Source organism: Bombus vancouverensis, chromosome 6 (genome assembly GCF_051014615.1).
Source record: "Bombus vancouverensis nearcticus chromosome 6, iyBomVanc1_principal, whole genome shotgun sequence".
Lineage (NCBI taxonomy): Eukaryota > Metazoa > Arthropoda > Insecta > Hymenoptera > Apidae > Bombus > Bombus vancouverensis.
This window is the reverse complement of record NC_134916.1, coordinates 16,020,866-16,038,781: the sequence shown is the minus strand read 5'-3', so window position 1 is coordinate 16,038,781 and position 17,916 is coordinate 16,020,866. Positions and strand designations below refer to the sequence as shown.

Below are 17,916 nucleotides of genomic sequence, written 5' to 3'. Positions count from 1 at the left end.
ACAGGAGTATATAAGGGCAGCCTCTTTTGGATCGACGGAGTTAGAGTGAAAGTTAGAGATTTTAGTTAGTTAGTCGTTGGGCGAACTGCCGAGTGAGTTACGCTGATACTGGTCATCCCGTGGACCGTGGATTCGTTATCGAACCTGGATTCGTTGTCACCATCATCTCGAACATCCTATTGCCGTTACTCATAGCCTCTTGTAGTGCCCATATTCGTACTGATAAATACTAGCCACATCCGCGACGGTAAAGTAAGCGAAGGTTCATAGAACGCCCCAAAATGCCAACCTGACTCCGACATCAGAAGTGGGATCAGTGCCGGTTATAACACTGCAAGAGCTTACGACCGATTCCGCTGCATGATGCGCAGCTATCAATTTGATTACGGAGAAAAATCCTCAGAAAGCAGTGCCCTGAATATAATTTCAATAACGAGCGTCCAATCGATAGTGGAAGCATCAACTGGTGGATCAAGTCATCCGGGTGAGTCGTTTCCATTTTACCCCGATTTTTGGCAGCCAAGTGTCCACTGATTACAGAATCCGTAGTCTTGAGATTCTCTGGCAAAAGAACGATCGATATAGTCGTAATGCGAGGAATGAGAAATATTGGTACGTCTCGACTCTTGTCCGTCGCGGGCGTTAGTGGTTTTGCATTAGAAATAAATTCGTCATGTCCTCGCTGATAGTTATTTTAAAATATGATATCGCGATTGATCGTGAAATTACAAGTCAAGGTTTCGACGTAGTATTACACAAAATAGCCTCGCTATGTGTAAGACAAATAATTAATGCCTGCAATAAAACCGCCGAAGACGAGATCGATGTTAATGAAGTGACAATGGCGTGCGAAGTAGTGATAAAAGTCTGGACTAGCGTATTGGGGTTTGTGCCAACATTCCGGACGGCAAATCCCGCTGTCTTTCCTTCTCCGACATATATAATAATTAATATACGTGATTAATATGTACATATAAAACAATCACACTAGGTTTTACGTTTACGATTTGATGACAATATAGGTTGATTGTATCCAACAATTACAATGCACGAATGGATGAATAAATATAAGTGTATTTAATTAATGAATGACTATAACATAGGCATTAACGTGTCAAATAGAACAGTAAGTAATTACAACTCAGATGTGAGAATAATTGTGACAGTGAAGAAGGTACTAATATGAAGAACTTGTAAAGTAAAATTATTTATAGATGACTAAAAATAAAAAAATAGCTAATTAACTAATTACCTCGATCGTAATATGATAATGATAATAATAATAGATAGAGGAAACTGTTATCCAAATAAGTCGATGACGAATGAAACGAGTTGCTGAATCTTGGGAAAATTCCGCAGATTCATTTCAGCAAACAGTGAACTACCCTGTTAAGCAGGGCTCGAGCAAATACGGACGAACAATGCCACGTGAAACTCGCTTTTCATCGAATGAAACTGCTACAGTCAGGAGATCGGATCGTTTTACGATTTCAGCCAGGAAAGTCGATTTCGTTTCCGCGAAATGTCATGAAGCGTTCTTGTGCGTACTTATGCTTACGGTTCTATGAGAAATCTCCTACTTATGTTAGTTCCTATCGATATAGTATGGTAGTCGTTTGGTCAAGTGGACAAGTTTTCGCAAGATTTTACAGAAAACTTTCAGAAGTTCATAGATATTATTACTTTACTACTCTAGCAATAACTAAGCCACAAATTTCTATGCCATTTTATTTTATTCTTTTTTTATATAGAAGACGCATAATATGCAAAAATATCTAAAATATACAGGGTGGTTGGCAACTGGTGGTACAAGCGGAAAGGGGATGATTCTAGGCGAAAAAAGAAGTCGAAAATATAGAATAAAAACTTTATCGCGTCTTGTTATAACGGATCTCGCTGTAGATCGTTGTCTCGATTGACGTTTTTTTTATTATTCTATAAATTTTTATTGTATATTTTTTATTCTATATTTTCGACTTCTTTTTTCGCGTAGAATCACCCCCTTTCCGCTTGTACCACCAGTTACCAACCACCCTGTATAGTGCTCGTATTTGTATAGATATTCACAGTCTATCGATTACATTACGCTGTAAATTCATTTACTGGAACGAAATTTTAGTTAACGTTCGACTAGATAAACTCGCGTCCATTGTGAATCTACTTATTCGACTGTGGGCGCCGATTAAACGAGCGAAAAATTATAGCGAGAAAAATCATTGAATTTCTACTATTATAAATTTCAGTCATATCGTATTTAAAAGCTACAAACCCTAAAATCGTCAACAAATACTAATACACAAAAACGCAAAAGATATCTTCCAAATTACACGCATGTCGCATAAATAAAAATATCTAAAATTTCGCTAGAGTACCATTGCACTCTATGGTAGTGGAATAGTTGAGATATCTTTCTATTCACACAGAAATACCAATTTCCATCGAATTCGTTATTATACCGATTACAGGTTAAATCTCGAAATAGCTATGAGATTCGTGGGAACAAGTAAACGTGGAATTCTGGAAAATGATCGCAGCAAGAAGTTAAAATGTCACTGGGCCAGCCTGGAAAATTGCTGGCGAGTTATCGATAACGTGGCCAATCCCTTCGCGTTGCTTTGCCTCGGTTCGTCGTTGCTTTCGATGAACTTTCTACGGTCGCTTTAACGAGCTTCGGAACGAAGTCTCCGCCAAATAAGGATTCCGTTTGCCTGAACGGACGGTCGATGAAAGGTAATGAATAAGTTGAGATACACTTGAAAGCGGTTGCAAAGCCAGCAGCCCGCTGTCTCGACTGGTAATTTATTTGTTTAATCTTGCAGACGGTGTAATTAACAGAGAATTTGCTGTATTCGAAATACGTTCGCTTGAATTACAACAGAGAAACGCCCTTTCGTTTGTTCCTTACTTCGCTGTACAATTAATTTTGCGCCGAGTTTTGATCACATAAACGGTTTGATCACATTTCAGTTTAATCGTTCTTGCATATAATTCGTACTTACTACATCTTCCCTTGTTATTATATCGCAAAATTATATCCTTTGCTGGTGATACATCCGAAGCTTTTCTTTCTTGCCACAACTTCCGTACGAAATGGTTCTTTTGAATTATTTTACACTCGAACGTGGTCCTTTTATCGTTAACAAATTTCTTAAATAAATTCGAAGAAAGTATGAGAGAATCGCTGCTTGATTCCTCGTTTTAGATGTACGTTCTTTTTGAAACATTAAAAATCTCGCTTCTTAAAACAAGCATGAGATTCGAGAATAAAAATTCTCGGATCGCAAGTAAGTTGTTACTTTTTTGCTAGTCGTTTTAATTTATCTTTCGAGATATGAGTTCGTTGGCCCGTTACCGATAGTGTTTTTAGCATTATCAACTACTCAGAAGTTGGATTGATCGAGCCAAATAATATTTTGGAAATTACAATACGTATAACTAGTTTCTAATTTGTCAGAGAAAAGGGTTAATCGGTTTTAGTTGTGGGCTCGTTAACTCGTTGGTAATTGTGTCTTTAATATATTACGAGTCACTCGATAGCTAAACCGATTAATTCGAATGATCGATAAATCGATCGGTTTGACTTGTGCGTGGCTCATACTTTGATTAAGTATGATATATCGTCGTTGGTATTAACTGTTGGTAGTATAATATATTAGCTACTGTTCGATAGCAAAAGTGTTAGCGTCATGCCAATTCACGTCCCAGATAAAATGCACACGGATTAGCATAGAAGTGACTAGAACGCGCATGTGCTAAATACCCTGCTTTGTCCAAGTCAAACAAAACGAGTATTACAAATAGTTACGTAAGGCTGCACATGTGCAACGATGCTTTTAGACGCACATGTTCGTACAACGTCGAAGAACCGGAATAAGGATTCTTCTCTCGATGCTCTGAGTCCACGAATTAATATAAAAGTTCACTTGCGTATATACAGCAGCGTAGAATAAACGTAAAATCCTTCGTCAAATAATGTGTCTATTAATAGACAGTCTATCTGTACCTGAGCGTTTAAATATGTATCTTCGTGAAGGTAAATTGACTCTGATTTTTAATACTGAATCAAGCAATTTCAATTCTGTTTACAAATGTCCTAATTCCAAGCTTGAATATACATTAGCTGAATACGAAGATGATTTGCACGATGCAAATTCTATGCATAAATGAATGTATAGAGGGTAGAAAAAGCTTCGAAAAATACTTAGCTACACTCTAATCGACTATATGTACATGTACATACGTATGTATAATGTAAGACCGTATAGCTTCTAGTTCTTATCACCAAACTATTTATAATTCCGATTCTAATTACGAATACTCCAATTCCAGTTATAGGCGGCTTTACTAGAAGCGTAATTTGCACGACACAAATTCTACGCGCGACTAAAATAAAAAGAGCGTGCGAAGGATACTTCAGAAATGTCTACTAATTTCTTCTCTCTAATTGTCAAACTTTCCGAACGCGATTACTTGCCAAAAGGAACAATACCGTCGTTACCTAAAATTCGTAAATACGTACAAAACTGCACTCTAGATTCACGTAAAACCTTCTTTACGAAAAGGAAGCTCGTTTTATGGCAAAGACGATCGAGAAGAGCGTGGAAGGCGTCGATGAACTTACACCCGTTTCAACGAGTCACGTAACAGATCGAATCGTTTTCCGTTCGTTACCATGGCACATGTCAAAAGCGACGCACTCAATCAAGACGAAGAGAATAAGTACGCGACTGTACACGAGGTTTAATAACTCTCTTTGCTAGAGGGACGCTTAAACCACGCGTATACAGTATGATATATACGTTAATGGCAGCCTGATGCTTGGGTGATCGTTGGAGGATTATCAGAGATAACTTGGTATTTGCAGCGTTAATTGCACGCACTTGGGGATCGTGCACGCTTCGGGATATAACTGGCCAGCAAAGAGAAGAGAACAGAAGAAGCAATATATAGTTGAGAGGGTTTGTTGCGATGCCAACAGGTATCCTTATATGTATCGACAGAAAAGCCGCGGATCTTGATAAGTTACGAGACGAGGACCGACTGTTTGCCGGTTGCATCGTAAATATCGCATCTGTCATTGGATTTAAAGGAACCTTGCGACGTGTCAATTCGCTAGAGCGCGAGGAAATCGTAAATAATCGATGCTTCGAGCAACTATGGTAATCGTCGAAACGTGGCAATATCGGCCAATTTTTGGAGCGATAGAAAATCGGTTTAACACGTTCACTGCCACGACACCCGTATTCGGCTGTCAGCAAGGTTTCTGGTCAGGCCACGTAACCCATAATCGGGTTTCGCTTGTTTGACTACTTGCGAAGGATCGTCGTAGGTATTTGAAAAGCTATTCCATGATAATAAATTGTTAATTAATAATAATTGTAATAATTGTTATAAGATAAAAATACGAAAATGGTTTATTACAAAAATTATTTAGAATGTAAAACTTTAAAGCATTCTATACATAGCTGAGGCTGGTCGGGACAATTTGGACAATAAGTTGAAGATTCAACTTGACGCGCGAGTTTCTCTTTGGTCCGCTAGGAAATTTACTAGTAAGCGAATTTTTGTTAGAAGTATACCGAATCGAAGGGGCGGTTCCACTTTTCAGTACCTTGAGAAAAGCAACAAAACCGAAGCTCATAGTCAATTAATATTTGTCGTGATAAACTAAGATGTGGTATACTTTAATATAAGCTACACGTCAATTTGTAGATTGTATTCATAAAGACGAATGGCTAAAATAATGAACTTCATTTTATAATTCTAATTTATAACGTCATTTCATAATTCTAATTTATAAAATCATTTTATAATTCTAATTTATAACATCATTTTATAATTCTAATTGTAATACACAGTTGGGTGCTTTCTGATGTAAAATCTCTCTGAGAATATTCGTGAACATTTGTCGCTGTGTGTTTAAGGAATTGGCACGTTTGAATGGAGACGTGACGAATCTATCGATCGCATGGGTGCGAACACTCTTCTCGATTCCTTTTTTACTTGGAGTATTTATTTTATGACGGTGCATCGTGTCATATAGGATATTAAATTGTATCAATTCTTTTCCTTAGATATACAAATAAAATTGTCCCTATGCAACGTAATACGATTGTCATCAAATATTTAATTGGCCTTATATCCTCGATAGTTCACCAAGTGACTGTCGTTCAACCAGATAATCTCGTATCTATTTAGCACAGTGTATTTTGCGCCTATCTTTTCTAAATTAACCATCGCACTTCATATTTCATATTTTCAAGCAATTAATCTATTCGACAGGATGTACCATATTTGAAAGACGAAACAAACTCTGTGTGTATAATATTCAATTCGCGCGTTAGAATGTTTTGCATTTTGCATTTAGTTTGCAACGCAGGAGGCGTTGTCTTGGGCGTCACTTGCAAAATTCTCTGTTTCCATTATTTAATATCTATCGTTACAGAACTAATCTTTCCCGCTTTTATGCATATCGGCAAATGAATCTACGTTTGAAAAAATAAATAAAAAGACTGATAGCTCGTACCCTAACAAACGAAATGAACTTATTCACGTGCGTTGTTTCGAAAAGATTTTATGTCAAATAAAAGCTTGTCCGGAGAAACAAATAAAGAAATAAATAAACTATCAACGCACGCTTTAACAAACTGGATAAGCCTGTCCACTGACTCGTTTTCAAATAATTTCACGAATGTGTTGCTTTATATTACGTCGAGAATGAATTGAAAAAAATCTGGAGGTCGCGATCGGTAACGTTTGATCCAGGCAGTAGCGACAAAAGGCAACATGTGTTATCGTCGTACGTATTTCCACGTAACCGAAGTCCACTTGTTTCCACGAGCACGAGATTATGCGCGTGCGGAATGTAAGCAGCGATCGGATCGCTCGTAAACACGAAGAAATAGCGGAACGCGATATGTAAATTGTAGACGGCGGTGTAGGTGTAGTTTGAGCAACCGATAAAAAGCGTCGAGTTGGATCACCATTTAAATTCGAAAGAAATTATCATTTCCTACAAATCGGTGTTCTCTAGTCGAGCTAAAGAGTATACGAGAACTTGTTTCCTATATAGAGAGTATACAAACGCGTCGATCTACAATTATATCAGAAAGAACTTCATATAATAATTTTTCAAATTGAATCAAACAAAAATTAAATTAAAAAATTAGTCGAATACTGTAAACAACATTGGATTGTCATTCTAAAATTAATAGCAATTATTATTTTTCTAAACGTTAGATGTCAGAAATTAAAGAATTGATCCTCGTGTATGTCCTATTAATTCCATCGATGTCAATTTAATCGTACACTGCGTCTCATAAGTATGAAACCGTCTAAATTTCGTCTATTTTACTTCACATACTTCTAATTAAATCTTGTCGTATCGTATCTTATACCCTGTATCTGTGTACGACTGAAAATTTCAGACTAGTTTCATGATTACGAGACGCAGTGTATAATACGAAACATTGCGTTTTCTATTGATTTAACGTAGACACGTCATAGTTCACCGCTATCAGAATTTTATCGCGGATTTACGACTTCGAGATCGTAGCCCAGGTTATTGACTTCGTTGTTGTGGCACGTAAAACGTGTATACGGCGCGCATGAAATAATTATTCTTAATAAACTAATATATTGACGCAATCTATACGTGCAAGACGCTTTAATGAATGCATCGTCGAACCCTGTGTGCTTCGAATCGCTGGTGAATACGATCAATGGATAACGAGTGGACGTTCAATAACCAGGCAAATCGATTAATCGTACATCGAACATCCTCTTAGTACGTGTTTATCTTCCGTTGTTCTGTTTTTGCATCGATTAATTACCTACTAATTGCCAGTTTCACTCTGTACTAAATTTATGTCGTCTACACGGGAGTTACGAGATGCTATACGATGAATTTTAATATGTCCCACGCTGATTCGCGGCATTGTCCTTCGAATATCGTTTACTTTACTAATTATCAACGACAGACAGAAAGTCACCTACGCGATTTCGAGATCGAGCTTCTGATTCGTGGCGCCTGACAGATCGCAATTGGCACCTCTATACCACGATCTTGTAATAAAACGATGAATCGTGGGACGGGGATCGAATTTTCATTTATGAATTTTGTTGCAACGATAAAGTGTAACGTACGTACATGTATATACGGCAAGTGATAAAAGTAATCGTATTATCCAAAGTAATCGACTTCGCTTTCTGTAAATTTCGGGATTTCGTTACATAGGTACAGGATTAATTCAATTTTGAAGAAACCAACGAGTTATTTCCATAAGCTAAGCTTTATCGTAAAAAGATCGTGTAAATAATAGTAAACTGTAAGGAAGAATTTCAAAAATCCTCTTTGTAATACGACAACGTTTCTCTACTTTTCATTTTATAGGATCGTGACTTCTGAATGAATTCTAAAATCCTATCGATAGATATAGAAATAATACAAAATATTCTTTCGTAGATATTTCCCTCAATTCTCGTTTATCCATGTACGCACATATATATAAAAAGGAATACGAGGCGCTTGCAAATCGTTCAAGGAATGCCATCCCACAGTAAAAGCTGTGTATCCTACATCGTTAAAAATCACAAATATCCCAAAGAGAATGATGAAAGAAAATCAGTTAGAAATATCGTTTATCACTCTCTATAGATCGAGCAATCTATCGATAAACGCAATTGCATGGCGGAATTTCGTTAGCGGTTTTTCGGCACGATGTCACGAAGGTTTGCAGTGGGACAGCGCTTGTCGAACGCTTTTTGCGCGGCTCGAAAATCGACTCACCGACCTGTCAATCGTCCGCGTCCTCGACGTGTATCCCCGTCGTCATCCTGGATCGATCGATCCACGCGATCGTGGTTGCGCACCGGGAGCGGGAAAATGTCGAGGTGTACACGATCGAGACAAATCCACGCGCTGGTCCCCGTACAGACTCGAAGAGGTGACTGGGAGATTCTGAGGACCGACGGTTCTGGTTCACGACTGGTTCTTCTCCTTCTCCTTCGGCCTCTGGCCCCTTCCATTACTCGCTATAGCACCAAGCAAAGAGAGACACGCGTATAGTCGTATTGCGAACGTTAGACGAGGTCGGATAAAACGCGTGTTCGAAATAGAAAAAAGAAAAAAAAAAGAGAAGAGAGGGAGAGAAAGAGAGACCGCGGATGCTAGAGAGATCCAGCAGAGACGCCAGCAACGGCAGGTTGCTCCTTTCGAAGAGAACCTTCGGAGGGACGGGGTGAAGCCCTGGTTGGTAGGCCCCACCGGGCGAAAAGAAGTCGATCAGGTAAGGGTCAGGGACGCATTCGCAATTTCTGCCTCGGTCGCCAGATGCTCGATCATTCTGTGTCGTTGGAATCAACCAGCTTTCTTCCCATACACACTGCGCGGTAGGAAGAAGAAGATGTACGGACGTTGATTTAACGACGCTCGTTAATATCTTACTAATTATGAAATACGAGAATATACGGATAGCATAGTAGACAGTTGCGTGAGTATTTTGATCGTACGTTGATAAGAGGCGAGGAACGCGTTATTAGAGGAGAGGAACTGCTTTTACAAAAGAGGAAGTCAGAGCGAAGATTGCACAATCACCGTACAAATAGCACATCGACGAGTTTTCATCTGGGTTTATGTAATCGCTGGTAAGCGCGATATGAGATCACACAGCCGAGTAATAATCGGCGATGCTTTCACGCCGATCGTTTTACGATTATTACTAGCTACCTCGATTTACCCTGATGAAGGTAAATACAGAGCGGGAAAGGAAGCGTCTCGAGAGAGCGATACGACCTTATATACGTTCGTAAGAGCGATTCGAAGAAAACGAGGGATAATCTTCTGACGAAGCGACGGCGAATGTATTTTTACCTGCGCCCGGTTCCACCGCAAACTCGGGCAGGGAGTTCGCTCGTTTTCCTTTGAACGCTAGCCGAAAGCAGGAAGAACGTGACAGGGAAGAAACAAATGACGTCACGGGGTACTATCTCGAAGAAACCGGCTATTCAGTTAGCAAATCTTCGGCCCTGAATAGGACCGTTCAGGGTCTATACCCCACCGAGTTAGCCCGGTTTGGGCGCAGATTAGTCCGCGAACGTTTGTAGCTTCGTTCCAGGTAGAGGAGATCCGACCGATAAACTTGACGCTATGGCCCAAAAACGAGCACGAATACGGGAAACGTTTTATTTTTTGATTACATCAGGAATCGTCTTTCTCGACGAAGGTCCGAAGAAGCACGTCTCGTAACAATATGCACCGAGTAACTAGCCCCGACCGGTCGGCCAGGGTTAAAACGACGCGCATTGTTCTTTCGAAACACGGTGTCTCGTTACTCGCGGTGCTCGTGTGGTTGAGCTACAGAGGGCTTAAAGTTGTTCTCGTTGGTAGATCTTTATACGTAAAACGAAGAATATTACAAAAATAGCAAAACTGATTTCAAACACTGGCAAGAAGTTACTCTATCGATGATAGGGATGAAGGTACCTATAAGTATTATATATACGCTTGATAACGTATCTCTTGGAATTTGGAATAAAATCGATCCATTTTCGCTCTCTGTCTCTGCTGTTTGTCTCTCTCTCTCTCTCTCTCTCTCTTTCTTCCTTCCCTGGGAACCCTATTTGCGTCACCCTACCAGTCGAGGGGTTAACGAGCCAAGCTCCGTAATAACGTAACGTCTTACCAAGAGCAAGGCGTGTTTGCCTTGAGAATGACGCGATGCTTCGCTCGCGATGGACATACGTATACCGACATCCGTAAATTCTAGTCACGTCGTACACAGTTGCGTTCGGAATCAGATGAAACTGATAACCGGTACACCGCGGTGACTTTGCGGTGATTTGTTTCGCCGGATTCCAGGGCCAAAGTCAACAATAACCAATGGAGACTTGACGTCGGCGCGAGCAGTGGCAATGACCCCGAGAATCGCGCGAATCCCTCGATCGGGTCCAGCTGCTGCTTCTGCCGCTAGTTTAGTCGACAAATAGATCTCGTGCTTTTCCACCTCGCGTGCGCTCTATGCATTTTCGAGCGGGATGAGTCAGTCTTCCACTCGAAGTTCTACCGGTCACTCTTCTATTTTAATAATTGCCGCAGCGGTCCACCTCTAATTTTACCTCGACAAGAGGTCTGGTAGCGAGACGGTGCAGCGAAGCTACGAGCGCGAGCCGCCCTCTTCGCGCTTCGTTAACGCGACCGCTTTTGTTACGATCGAGCGGAGCTTCAGCTGAAAACACGCAGAACAGTGGAGCGGGCTGAATTAACCATGTCGTGCGATTTCATCCGTCTGACACATTCTGTTGCGCGTTCCACCAGCTCCAAATCGAGCCACGGCGAATTAAACGGTCTGCTTCTCCTTACCTAACTTCATCAGCCGCTTCCAAATAAATGGAATCTGGCTTCTGCGGACTGTCTGATGTTGTAAGTATATGTAAAGAGATGTTCCTCGATGCGCGAAGCCTAGTTTAAAATAAAAGAGAAAAAGAAATGAGAATGGCGAGATTCGTTGGCGGATCTCTGAGAAATAATTTTCCAGTTAATTAGGAGAAATACACGACTTACTTTTATATGTATATGTTGCAATTATACGAACTGTCTGTAATTTAGTGACCAATGTTGCAACACGGTGCGAATAATACTTTGGAAAAGTATAATCTCGAAGAATCTGTTGCCTTGATGCTCGAACAAAAATAAATGGTGGAAGATAGCAATTACGTTTTAAGATCTCCGGGATGACTAATGGCGAGGAATGGCTGCGATGAGATAGAAATCGGTTGTCGAGTAATAGGGCTTTAAATGCCGGAATTAAATCGTAGCGGGATAAACACCGAACAATATCGAATCGCTTTTTCCATTTCTCTCGATTCTTGCTACCTTGACTTTGCCTGTGAAACATATTATCCATAAACGTCCTTGTTGTATTATGCGTGCTAACTTGAATTTATCGTCGTACGTGCGTTGTTTGCAGAGGAATAGTATTTTTGTCGCGACAATGCCAAAGGAAGAAAAACAACTTACGTTCAACAACGTACGCTCGAGATAAAAACATAAATTTGAAAAATGGATATGTACGTAAAACGATGAATACAAAAGGTATCCTGACAGAGTTGTACGAAGTTTGGAAGATTAAGAAAACGACTGTTCAAATATTCTTCCGCGATTCCGTGTAATAATATGTATATGTAATATAAGAAAAAATAATGAAATAAAAAAGATTTGTAACTGAAAGCAATTTTCACCTGTTATATCGTAAAAATGTTGTCGTCGAACAGTTCTTAGACGCAGCTATTAAGTTCAAGACCGCCGAAACTTTGTAGACATCGTTAGCGGAATCGCGCAGGCTTGATAAGGATCGTTCTCGATCGAGATCGATGCGAATCGATCACGTTCCGCGCGCACGCTTCCCATGCTGCTCCTTGCTCGATAACCAATGGAAAAAATCTGGAATTCCCAGTGGGTGGACCAGTTCTTCGTTCTCCAAGATATCCGAGCGTGGCGTCCTTTCACGTTGTACACGTGAAACTCGTTCGTTCTGTGAACGTCTATAGTCTACACAGAATCCTATCGTACTTTTATCGATCGATCTATCGCTCTAAATAAAGATATTCTATAAATCATTATACACGTATGATGAGATATAATAATTATTCAATCTTCCAGTATTTTATAGTGCTCCAGTTTTTCCATTATTTCTTTGTAATAAATTACCTTTTGCTGCGAATTATGTAGGACGTAAATTACTTCGTACAAAAAGAAAAAAAGAACAAATAATTTAAATGTAAAACGATTTCAATCGAGCTAATTATTTTAATTATTAATTATAGAAATATTTGAAATTCTGAATTATACATTGTTTCACTCGTTCAATAAACGATAAAATATTTTATTGCAAATTATTTCCTCGCTCCAGATTCACTGACAGAGAAACACGTCGTTCTATCATTTAAAATTCTTTTATTTCCGAAGCTTTGTATGCACATATAACGATCAACGATGTAACAATACCGTCTCTGCTGATCGCAATCAAAAAGACTCTCTCTTCTTCTCCAAACTTTCTCTCTACCTCTTTCTTTCTCTCTCGCTTAAGCGTACACGCGTTCACATTCTCTCCCTCTCTCGTTTTTTAAATAAAATCCAATCACCCAATCCCTCAACTTCTTCGTTTTATATTTAATAAATTCTCGCGTGATTTCAAAGTGAACAATCCATTTAGCCATCTTCTCCGCTGTAAAGATACACCGGCCACTCGTTACACACTTGATTTTGTAATCGACCAATGAGTCTCGTTATGAAAATCGTCGCAGATACCAGTTGCTCGACCAATGGCCGAAGAAGAACGCTCATAATACTGTTTTGGTTTCGCCTTCGAATAAAAAACACCGAATCACGCATGTCACGTTTTTTTTTTTTTCACGAACGACACACATATTATTGGATATTCCTACGACGTCATTGGAAGAGAAAATTCCTTAAAAAATTTATTGACGTCAAACAAGGAGACGATTCCTAGTAAATTACGTGAAATTTTATTCATTCGTTATTTCTTAGTTTCTCCTTTGACCGTAGTTTCTTTCTTCTTTAGACAGAGGATGTAAGGAAATCGTCTTTTTCTACATCTTTTTATTTAGTCTGAATTTTTGTAGCTCTGTTTCTTCATATAGAGTTAAAGATGGAAACCGTACAGGAGAATAGCGAAGTTCCTTTGGAAAGTAAAATTCGTTCCCTAGGAGCGAAGGTTCGATAAATTTTAATCTAAGAATTATTGTTGTCGTATTTTAACGTTTCTTCATTTTCCGTATATACTGACGAGCAGCAGTCAACACTGTAATTATCTATACACTATTTTAATTAATATTCCCTGCAGACGTTTCGACAGATATCTTCCAAAAGTAAAAAACTTCAGATCAAACATCGCCTATGATACGAGTTACAGTGAGAAGAATACGTATGGTTTATATTACGAGTTCTAACTACGAGTCTTTACTCGTCAGTCTACACGTAATTTCTCATGCAAAGACTCTATTACAAGTAGTCTAGTCCGCTTTCCAAACTCTCGGAAACGAGCGATGGAATATGTGCGATCACACGATACAGTGTGACCTATAAAAATCTATGTCTTTCTCGAGCGTGCGTTTAAAGCACCAGTTCGATGACGATTACGAAGGAAGCCACTAAAAGAACGTTGAGAACGGTCCTTAATTTTTCTCTCTTTTTTATCGTTTTACAATCGTCAAAACGTGTCCACCTTTATCGAAGAATGGAAGAAACTCTAGCCTGAATTATTTATTATTACACAGAAGTGTCGTTTATAGATTACAAACATGCTAGATACCTGAGAAAAACGTGATCACGAACGTGTGTCGATCGATAATCGTTTAACATTATACTTCCCTCCATTTTATTATACAAATCTCTGTGTACATTGTAAAGAATGCCAACGTCTTCGTTGCTAGTCGACGATACATCGCTACGTTCTCACGATAAAAATATTATATCGAAAATTTCGATGATATTCTTATGGGATAGAGGAGCGGTGTGATCGTACAAAAGTAAACGGTCGAAGAGAACATCGAGTACGGAATTTGTTTCTCGTCGAACGAGTCTATGGAAATCGTACAATTAGTATCGATCTACGTGTATGTACTTATATTCTCCTTTTTCAAGATTAGATTAGTCTCTTGTCAGTTGTCATCTTGTCTCTTTTCTTTTTCCCATTTGTCATCGATAAATTGTACAACTACCTTCGCGTTACGAACGTAGTAATAATAGATTAGACGAGTAAACGCGACAATGCTTTATTACTCTGTACCTGATGCATCTATGATTAATTAATATCGAATCGAAGACGATGGTAATATAATGACACAGTAGAACTTCATTCACTAGAATGAAATTTTAGTTGGCTCAATTAACTCGGATACATTATTATTTCAAAAGATACATTTCATTTTCACATTATCCGAATTTGTAGTCGTACTACCAAAATGATACGAAATTTAATGTACCTGACCTAATTAATTCGTTGATATACAGGGTGGTTGGTAACTGGTGGTACAAGCGAAAAGGGGGTGATTCTACGCGAAAAAGGAAGTCGAAAATATAGAATAAAAAATATACAATAAAAATTTATAGAATAGAAAAAAAACGTCAATCGAGACAACGATCTACAGTGAGATCCGTTATAACGAGGCGTGGTAAAGTGCGCGCGTACCGAACGAAAATTCAAAGTCGATTTTCTCGAAAACAAAGCCTCGAAGGAAAAATTTGTATTCTATATTTTCGACTTCTTTTTTCGCGTAGAATCACCCCCTTTCCGCTTGTACCACCAATTACCAACCAGCCTGTATAAATATCATAATAGACACAGTGGCGTGTAAAAATTTGTAGCTACTGTAGGTAGTTAGAAGACGTAATGAATTCTTTTAATATTATTTGTTTCGTAATGGAACCATCATAAATGAAATTCTACTGTATTTATGTTTCATATTTTTCATTCGGTGTAAGCTACCGAGTATGTAGAAGTATTTACATGAAAGCGTTATATCGTGTTTTTCTTGTTAAGTATCCAAGTGTGTATCTAATTGATGGATAAAAAAATATTATTATTAAATATCGAGAATGCACAATGATTCGCGTCATCGACGACGCACCTAACTACGAACGCGGCGCCTATCTTCTACTATCGAATGCAGATCGTATTGTACAAAGTCAGTCGCTGCTCGTGAATAACAAACGACAGTGTCATCGATGATTTATGCCACGTTAGAACGTTATACACGTATACATTTACGAAGCTAGCCTTCAAAACGTAAACGTATCTTTCTTTCCACATTCTCCTCTTATATCCCTAACGTGCTCAAGAGGAGGAAGCGTCGGAGGAACGCGTGTACTGTCCAATTTCAAAAGGTAGCCGACACACTATTTTAAGTATACTTTCTAATTTTACGTTCCAGCGTATCTCTTCTTTCTTTCTTCGTAGGAAAACCTGCATACCAGAAGATAATTGCTTTTAAAATAACGCGTACAACGTTACCACGTGGGGAAAGAAAACCTCTATTATCATCTGTGACGAGACGTCGTCCTAGATAATTGAAAGATTCGAAGGAAAAGTGTTACGAGCGACACGATTCCGAAGTCTTTTAATCCATAGGCCACGGAAAGTAGTACGAGCGACGAAACCTCTAATTTTTACGAATCACGACCTTTACTTTACCTCTTAACCCAAGCGAACCGAGAATTTTATAAGCATCAACATTTTTGTCAATTGTGAAAATTCTTGAAACAAACAGATGTATATTATTAGATGAAATTGTCACGGTAAAGTAATTTTTGTATAACACGGTGATTCAATATTAATACGTTAGATCATCAAGTACTCACTCGGTGATGGCATAGTAAGCACATAAATGTCTATGTTTGATTTTCGAATGTCCGAGTCTGATTCAAGAAAGTTTAGATAAAGTTATGTGTGGAAAAAATAAAAAAGCATCCGTATCGCTTTTCCAGTAAATCCTTCAATCGTTCTATGTTGGAACGACGAACGCTTTATTTAACGAGATCCATGCTCGTAGAATGTTTCATCGGCGGGAACGACGATCGCATTTCGATCCCCACTGCGTCAGTTGTCTTTATTTCCTATCCTAAATACGATTAATTGCATCGACCACGTGTGATAAAGGAACGTGGCGTTCACGTTTCTTGCCTAACTTTCAATCGAATGGCGAATTACGGTTAATGAACACGCGAATCAAAGCGAATTGAACATAGTTTCGGAATCGCGATAACATTTAGGGAACTCTTGTCACGAGCAGGCTTTCCAATCAACCGATTTAACTGCACGCTTGGAATTCGATTTTCATGCATACTGGGAAACCCACTGCGGTTCGCAGCTCCACGAGGGTATGTTTTTCTAGGAAAATGCCACGCGATTCACAGGGAGATCGCGTCGATCAATTTCGATAGCGTATTAGACTTGTAGATTACAGTACAAAAAGCGTAAGATCTACTATGAATAACAATATATCGTACATGTGTTTCAAAGGTGTCACAGTCCAAAAATATTCAACCCTGTGTTGGAAGAAAGAAAATCGTCAAAGGGGCATTTTCAGAGCTAAAAATGAAAGAGTTTGTACTTTATGCGACGTTGTGCCTTCGGTCGAACAATGTTTTGTAAGCTTTTAAATAGTTTCTTGCTTTCCCTGAAAAATTTGTTCGACCTGTGTCACTTCTGAAATATATGCGTGATATATTAACACATTAAGGATCGAGTGGCGACATAATGATTTAATGTTACGTAAACGCAATGTTACTAAGGATGTTTAGCTAAAGTAATTAACATATTGATCTTTCAAAGTGCGAAAGACGTATTAGAGTAATAAATAAAACTAACGACGAAGTATTTTAAATTCAACGAAGTAAAAGAAAGATGGCTCAAAGAAAATGACAAAACTTTAATTCTGTTTAGTTTCGAAATGACAGAATACTTTAACTAAGGCGGATTTAAACTTGAGAAGATCGCACGATCTGGATAGAAGAAAAATTATTAAGCAAATCCTTCGAAGTCTCTTTCGTAACTACGATGTTAACAAATAGCAGAATTTTCTAAAATTAATTGAAAATGTTGCGACACGAACGCGATTTCGATCCTTAATGAATTAACCAATTAATTACGATAAGTATGAAATTGAAGCGTAACGGCGCTCGATAATCTTCCTCCTCTCAATCGCTACTACTTTTCTATTCTCATTTTTCTAAATGATATGTGACGAATACAAGCGACGCGCACGAATTTTTGTACCATCGTTTCTACACCTTTCACGTGATCGCCTAATCTCTGTATGATAAAAAGATCGATGGAAATATACGCGAGAAGAAAATGGCTGGAGGATGAAGACGGACTGAATGAGCAAAATCAAGTA

At 38.7% G+C, this 17,916-nt stretch overlaps 1 protein-coding gene across 2 annotated transcripts in view; it reads right to left on the bottom strand.

The window, feature by feature from the left end:
* Positions 1–8,973, bottom strand: part of Kank (KN motif and ankyrin repeat domain-containing protein 2 kank) — a 69,199-nt gene extending 60,226 nt beyond the window's left edge. Inside the window, exon 1 of one of the 2 annotated variants that reach the window (XM_033336006.2) lies at positions 8,789–8,973. The gene's annotated coding sequence lies outside the window, so the exon portion shown is untranslated. The remainder of the gene's footprint in view (positions 1–8,788) is intronic. The other variant, XM_033336005.2, reaches the window with a different exon arrangement.
* Between the last annotated feature and the right edge of the window lie 8,943 nt (positions 8,974–17,916).